Source organism: Octodon degus, unplaced genomic scaffold (genome assembly GCF_000260255.1).
Source record: "Octodon degus isolate 3935 unplaced genomic scaffold, OctDeg1.0 scaffold00146, whole genome shotgun sequence".
Lineage (NCBI taxonomy): Eukaryota > Metazoa > Chordata > Mammalia > Rodentia > Octodontidae > Octodon > Octodon degus.
Window position 1 is genome coordinate 2104335 of NW_004524722.1, and position 7197 is coordinate 2111531.

The 7197-nt window shown below is 39.2% G+C and overlaps 1 protein-coding gene and 1 pseudogene across 2 annotated transcripts in view; both read left to right on the forward strand.

Annotated features, from left to right (window-relative positions):
* The window catches only part of Fchsd2 (FCH and double SH3 domains 2), a 350373-nt gene that overhangs the window by 181615 nt on the left and 161561 nt on the right, over positions 1 to 7197 (forward strand). The window lies entirely within an intron of this gene.
* On the forward strand, positions 2547 to 2946 carry LOC105743650 (annotated as a pseudogene).

A 7197-nucleotide genomic window follows, 5' to 3' on the forward strand; every position in this document is an offset into this window, starting at 1 on the left:
TCCTAATATTTTTCAGATTGAATCTACAATCAAAAATAAATGATTTTCAATAAACCAGGGAATATCCATTATTTGTGTATGACATTTCCCACTGTAATTCTAACTTCTCATAAGGCTGAGGAGTAAGGATCACAAGTTTAGATCCAGAAAATACAACTTAGCAACACTGTATTTGAAAATAAAATAGAAAAGGCTGGAGATCTAGCTTAGTGTTGGAGCATTTGTCTAGCACATTCAAGGCCCTGGGTTCTATCTCCAGCATTCACCTACCCCCCAAAATGATACATAATTGGGGAATCTGTGCTTCTGTCCTTTAAAAATAAGAAAACATACTCTCAGTTTTTTCATGTGTTAATTTATGTTCTTCCTCATGCTAATTAAGTGTCCTGTACTACCAGAAAACTTGCATCAGTCATATTGTTATTTATTTAGTAAATTTGTATCACTGAATTGATAATGGTCCCTAGGTACTTTTCTTATGTCTTTTTTCTGAACAAATGTTAAGGTGATAATGCCATAGTTAGAATCTTTAAAAATTGTATGGATAATTTAGAAGAAGGGGATTTCATGTATCCATTCAGTCATGTAGAGGATGATAGCTACTGAAGTAGGCCTTGAAAGAGACAAAGACAAATAGGAACACTATTTGTCTTCAAAAAACTAAATGCTATGCATGATAATATGTGAATGATTATAAATCAGAGTAATGAAATCTTTTATTGCTAACGAACTATGTTTAGCATTTTTTTGTTTAATATTGCTCTAGCGGGGGCCTGGGCCTAGCTCAGTCCTTTAAGTGGCTGCTTCCACAAAGCTGTCAGCCTCAGGTGGCTGGAGTTCGAACCTCACAACTCTCCCGCTGGCCAAACGTGCCCTGAAGGCATGCGAGGAACAACAACAACAAAAAAAAATATTGCTCTAGCATTATTATATCTTAGACATTATTCTTTATCTTTGTTATAGTTGAATTTTTGAGTAATTCCTTTGTTTGTTTTGAGACAGGATCTGCAGGCTAATCTTGAACTCATGGTCATCCTTTTGCCTCAGCCTCCAAAGTGCTGGAATTATAGGCATGCGCCACCATGCCTGGCCAGATTACTAACCTGTGTAATTTTTTGCCTTTTGCAAATGAAATGAAGTTCCAACTCGGATAAGCTAGATGACCTCTTTCTCTGTACTATATTTTGCATCTAAGTAGCAAGTAGTGCTGAAGAAAAAATTCAGTAGAGCAAATCCATAATCATAAATTAATAGTAAAATAAGTTCAAATAGGCCCTAAATAGGGTGCAGATATCCTACTCTGTTTCCCTGGTTAACTTCCGTAATATTTTTAACAATTATTTTCTACTTTTTTACCCTTTCACATTTAACAAAACAGTTTTGTTGTTGTTTGTCTTTGGTATTTTTGTAATGCTGGGGATCAAATCCAGGGTCTCACACATCCGGAGCCAGGGCTCTACCACTGAACTACATCCCAGCCAAAAAACTGAATTTCCTTCCTAAATTACAGAAAAAACAAAAACCATCAAAAGGGAACTCCATTATTGTCCCACTGCCTACCTTAATCTGTATTGAAGACTCTTAAGGAGACTCAGTAGCAAAATGTTCTTATGAGACTAATGATCTTTTTGCCCCAATTTTGGATTATATATCATCCCCTCCTCCTTTCTCATTTTCTATTTTTTAAAAATTTAATTCCTGCATTCATGCTTGTAAATTGTCAGGGGGTGGGGATATCTTTGTTGCCAGTATTGAGGACCCCACAAGAAGAAAATGACTGCTTCTCAGAGATGTCTTCTAGGTATAGCTGGCTTTGGATTTTGAGTCTGTTACAAGGTCTTACCTCTTCATTTCATCCGGGAAATAGAAATTGCTGCCTATTTGGCCTGGCCCCTGGTTCTTTGGCATTGTTCTGTAGTGTTTATGTTTATTGTTTATTGTTCTCAGGCCATGTCAGTCTTAGCATTTAAGGAAGAACAACTGATTAGAACAATCGCCTCACCTTACCTAAAGTAGTACAATCTAACAATAGTATCAAACACACACTAGAAAATGGCAAACTGTGTAACTGTTGATTTTCCACCTTTAACTAGATGAACAGGATTTGTAGTTATATAACAAAAATAAATAAAAAAAAACCCAGTAAATTGTGTACAGTAAATATCCCCCCAAAATAGTGATTTTAATTTTAAAAGATTTAGGAGAAAAAAGAGAAGTAAAAGCTGTAAAAGGGAGTAGAAACAAGGCTGAAAGACAAAGGGAGATTATTTGAGAGATTCTTTACTAGCTTTAGAAGCTAGTAAAGTAGGAGGAAAAAGAGGGAAAAAACAGAAACAAGAACAGAGCAAAACAATAAAAAATCTAGAAATGTGTTCTCATATAAAAACAAGAATAGGGCACAGGCATAGCACCTCATGGGTGGCCTAGCAGCTGGCAGAATCCAGACAGATGCTTCTAGTCATCCTTTGGACCCAGGCATTGAAACTTGTTTTGGGGGCATGAGCAGAGGGCAACACATTGAGGCCACAAGTTGTTCATAGAGATCAATGGAAGCAGAAACCAAAACTCTTCCCCTAGAGAATGCATCCATCCTTTCAGAGGACTCTCTATAGGAAGGACACCAATTATGTACTGTCAACCTGGATCCCAAAATCACAGCATACCACGTTAGGCTCCTCCAGAAGTTTGGGAAGGTGAAATGGTTTGACTTCCTGTTCCACAAGTCAGGTGCTTTTGTTAACTTTGAAACTAAGCAGGAAGCAGAGCAAGCCATCCAGTGTCTCAGAGGCAAACTGGCACTGTCTAAGAAGCTAGTGGTACGATGGGTACATGCCCAAATAAAGAGATATGTTCATAATAAGAATGATAAGATTCTGCACATCAGTCTCAAGCCATCTTCCAGCACTGAGCCCACAGAGTCTAACCTATGTGTCACTGCAAAGATAAAAGCCATTGACGCAAAGCTGAAAATGATGGCAGAAAATCTGGATGCAGAATACCCAGCAGCACCTGCTTATTCTTCTGTCAAACCACCAGATAAAAAAAGGACTACCCCTTATTCTAGAGCAGCATGGAAATCTCGAAGATGCTGGTTGTGAATTACTGTAACGGCAAAAGCAAATTGATCTCTACACCTGACCTCCTCTGCCTTTGTACTTTTAGATGTGGATGGTGATTATGAGTTTGTCTTCTGTGAACTATGTGTGGAATTGAGCAGCATCCAGAATAAATAGAATTGTGTAAAAAAAAACAAAAACAAAAATAAGAATAATCAAGAAAAAGAGAAAAAATGGAAAAAACTAAAAATAATGTAAAAGTTAAAAAAAAAAAAAAGTAAAGGAAAAAAAGCAGAAAAAAATGTCCACTTCAGGGCATGTCTTTGCTCTCACTGGTTGACAGAAGAGGAGACAAAGCCTAGATCTGTGTTGATTGATCCTAACAAGCCAGCAGTGGAATTACAGAAGTGGTGGGTAATTACAGCAAAGCTGGGCCTTTAGTTCCCCTGAAGTTCAGGCTACTTCTAGTTTCTTTTTCTCTCTTTCTTTCTTTCTTTCTTTCTTTCTTTCTTTCTTTCTTTCTTTGTGTGTGTGTGTTTGTGTAACCAGGGGTTGAACTCAGGCCCTTGCACTTGCCAGGCAGGTGCTTATTCCTCTGAGCTATCTCCCCGGCCTCTACTTTCTGACTATGAACTAGGGACCTGAGATTTTTAGCACACAGCCCTCCTAGGGCCTCCTGCCACTTGAACTCAGCTGCTCCTCACCCTGACACTTGGAGCCAATAGATGGAGCCAACCTGCGGCTCTTCTGAGTTCTGACTTTAGTTGGCCTCTTTGCAAAATGGCCACTGGCCAATCACCCTCTCCCAGGGGAGCATCTGAAGCCAAATACCTCACCAACAGCTGTAGTCTGCAGCATCTACTGCTGTATTCCACTGTGCATTTCTCTGGAGGTCTCTGGGGTCACCATTAATTGCCATGCCTCTGCAGATCTGAGCCCGCCATCCCATACCATGAGCTAGGGCTCCAGAAGGAGGTGCCTATCCTTCTACATTGTGCTCCTTCTCTTTGCTCTCCTGGTGGGCTATAAGTCTCGTTTCAGATCTTTGCTGGGTCCAGGGACCCACTTCTCTCTTCCTTCTCTTCCTGATGCTGCTATATTCCAGCTTCTGATTCTAAATATCAGAGAGGCTGTTTCTCTGCTGCTCACCATTCCATCATCTTCCTGGAAATCTGGAAGCAAAAGTTTTAAAACAGGATTTTCCAACTAATAACTTTTTGTTTTTACAGAAATCTAAGTTTTACCTGGATGATCTTTAGTCTGAATTTTTAAAAGTAATCTCTTAAAAATGTTTAGTGTATAGTTCTAACAGGCCATTGAATTTTCTAGGTTGTCATCTTAATTGGGAGTCTTTGCTAGAGAACCCACAAAAAATGAGTGGGTACTGAGGCACCCTGGGCTACACAGTGAGTTCAAGGCCAGCCTGAACTGCATAATGAGACCTTGTCTCAAAAAACAAATGGGGCCAGTGAGATAGCTCAGCAAACTGGCCCATGCCTGTAGTCCCAGCACTGGGGAGGCTGAAAGCAGGAGGATCACCACAAGACCGATCTGGATAGTGAGACCCTGCAACAACCAAATACATTAAAAACCAAAAAGAAAAACAACTAGTGAGAATATTGTAAAGAGTGACCAGAATGTAAGGTGAGAACTTTAAAGAAATCAACTTTCTTTTTAAGTCAGTTTTATTATAGTTAGCACACAATAAACTACATCTATTTTAAATATACAGTTAGTTAAGTTTTGACAAGCATGTATAGCTATGTGATCACCATCCTAATCATATTTTGAGTATTCTGTTCCCCCAATTTTTCTCTTTATGATTATATTCAGTTTTTGTCACAATGTAACAAGTCACCACAAACTTAAAGGTTTTGAACTACTGCCCATGAATTACCTCATATTTCTGATCAGCCAGGAGTTTTGTCCTGCTTGGTTTCCAGCTGGAGCCCATTCACATCCCACCTTAGGCAACCTGGTGGTTCCCTGCTCTGAGAAGATCACCATATTGATGCTGAGTGGACAGACACCCAATCAGCCTAGTACACTGCAGCCCAGAGCTCTTAGACTCCAGAGATTCTCCTATCTCAGCCTCCCGAATAGCTGGGGCTACAGACTCACCATCACACCTGGCCATCTCCTGTTTCTGTGGGTCAGAGTGTGGGTGGATGTAGCTGGCTTCTCTGCTTAGGGTCTCACAATGATATCAGGGTATCATCTGGGAAGGATTTTTACCTGGAGGTCCTGTGAAAGAATTTGCTTCCAAGGCCATTCAAGTTGGCACAATCAGGTTTGTTATGTTTGTAGGATTTGCTTTCTTGTTTTCCTGTTAATTGTAGACTGCGGTCATTCTCAGCAGCTAGAGGCCGTTCTCTTGTCCTTTGCTCGTGACTCTTCATTAGACACCAGCAATGGCATGTCATATCCCATCTAATGATTCCTGTTTGGAATATCTCACTTGTGTTTTTGCTTCCAGCTTGAGAAAACTCTGCTTTTAAAGGTTGCATGTAGTTAGGTCAAACCCACTCTTTTGCCACTTAATATGAGATAATCAGAAGAATGATATTTCATTGTATTCACCTTTCCTACCCAGCCTGAAAGAGGTGGATAATATAAAAGGGCAAGGATTATTGCGGTCATTTTATAATTCTATCTACTTCAGCAGCCTTGGTTATATCTAGTCCGAAGCAGTGTTTTTCAGCAATACTATAACTGTTAAGTTTTAATTTCTTCTTTCAATTCTTTTTCTTAAAATATCAAAATTGATTTTTGTATATTGTTCTGTTCTGGTTACTTTGTTGCTCTGCATAACTAATTGCTAACAAAGCTTAATGGTTAAGTCTGGTGGTTTAAACAATAACAGCATTTATTTTGCTCTCAAATTTGTACTTTGGGGTTGGACATATGGTAAATGTCTGTAATGCATCACTTTAGAGGCTGAGGCAAGAGGATTGTGAGTTAGGGGAAGCCAAGGGTGTGACATTTTATATTTCCATGAGCACACAAATACACTGATTCTCCATATCCTTTCTAACTTCTAGTCTCTTCCCCTCTCTCCTTGCCTTGTCTCCTTCCTTCCCTTCTTCTCCTTCCTTCCCTCCTTTTCTCCTTCTTTCCTCCCTCCATTCCTGCCTCCCTGTGCATATTTTGCAATGAATATAATGACTAGTATACATCTTGGTGCCACTGCCTAGATTCATGGCGGCCGTTCATAGGTGCTTTGTACCACAGGTGTAGATATCATCATAATGGAAAAGGGGAATGATATCGTAGTATTAATTTAAATCAGTTTTGACCTAGTGGAACCCCTGAAAGATTTTCAGAGACCTCCAAGATCTTATAGATTATAATTTGGAAAACTTTTACTTAAAATATGAAAACACTAGTTTAAGATGAAAAGGTGACATTAGGAGGGTCACTGCTTTTGCTTTCTTTTGTGTAACAAATAATTGTAAATTCCTCTTTAACAGATAAATAAGATTTGGGCCTTGTGAGTTTTGCCACCCAAGACCTTAGAAATTAGAAAAGAAGCTGAGACATCCATATGAACATATAATTCATATGGATTAGTAAAGCATATAATAATAATAGCATCATTTACTAGCTTTGAATTTTATGCATGCTTTATATTTTATAATATATTATTTAATCTTCACGGCAATGTGATATATACCTGAAGAGTAACAAGCATGTATTTTTGTGAATACACATGGTATAGATAGCTGTAGGCCAGTGTTGGCAAGCTTTTTAGAATTTTCAATAATAGACACATACCTCTGTGGCACCTGTGTGACCACTGGTTCACCACCACTGCTGTCAGCTATCTGCTCTCATTAGAATATAACCTTCCTAATTAGCTTTGTGTGAATGGGAAGGGAGAAGTTCTAGTGATCCTCCTTCATGGAGAAACTGTCCATGGAGGAATTAGCTCTCATCTGGCTTTGCTTGAAGAGGAGGGTGTCAGCAGACTGGTGGCAGAGGATGGGTGGCACAGGGTTGGGCTCTTAGGAATAGGAGAGTTCAAAGTGAAATACTAAAGGGATATGAGAACTTGTACTGTAACGTCATGTACCTCGGTAGTGTCCCAAATTTTCTGATCAAGAAGATTATGGGGCCAAAGAGGAAAGTGATCGATGACGTA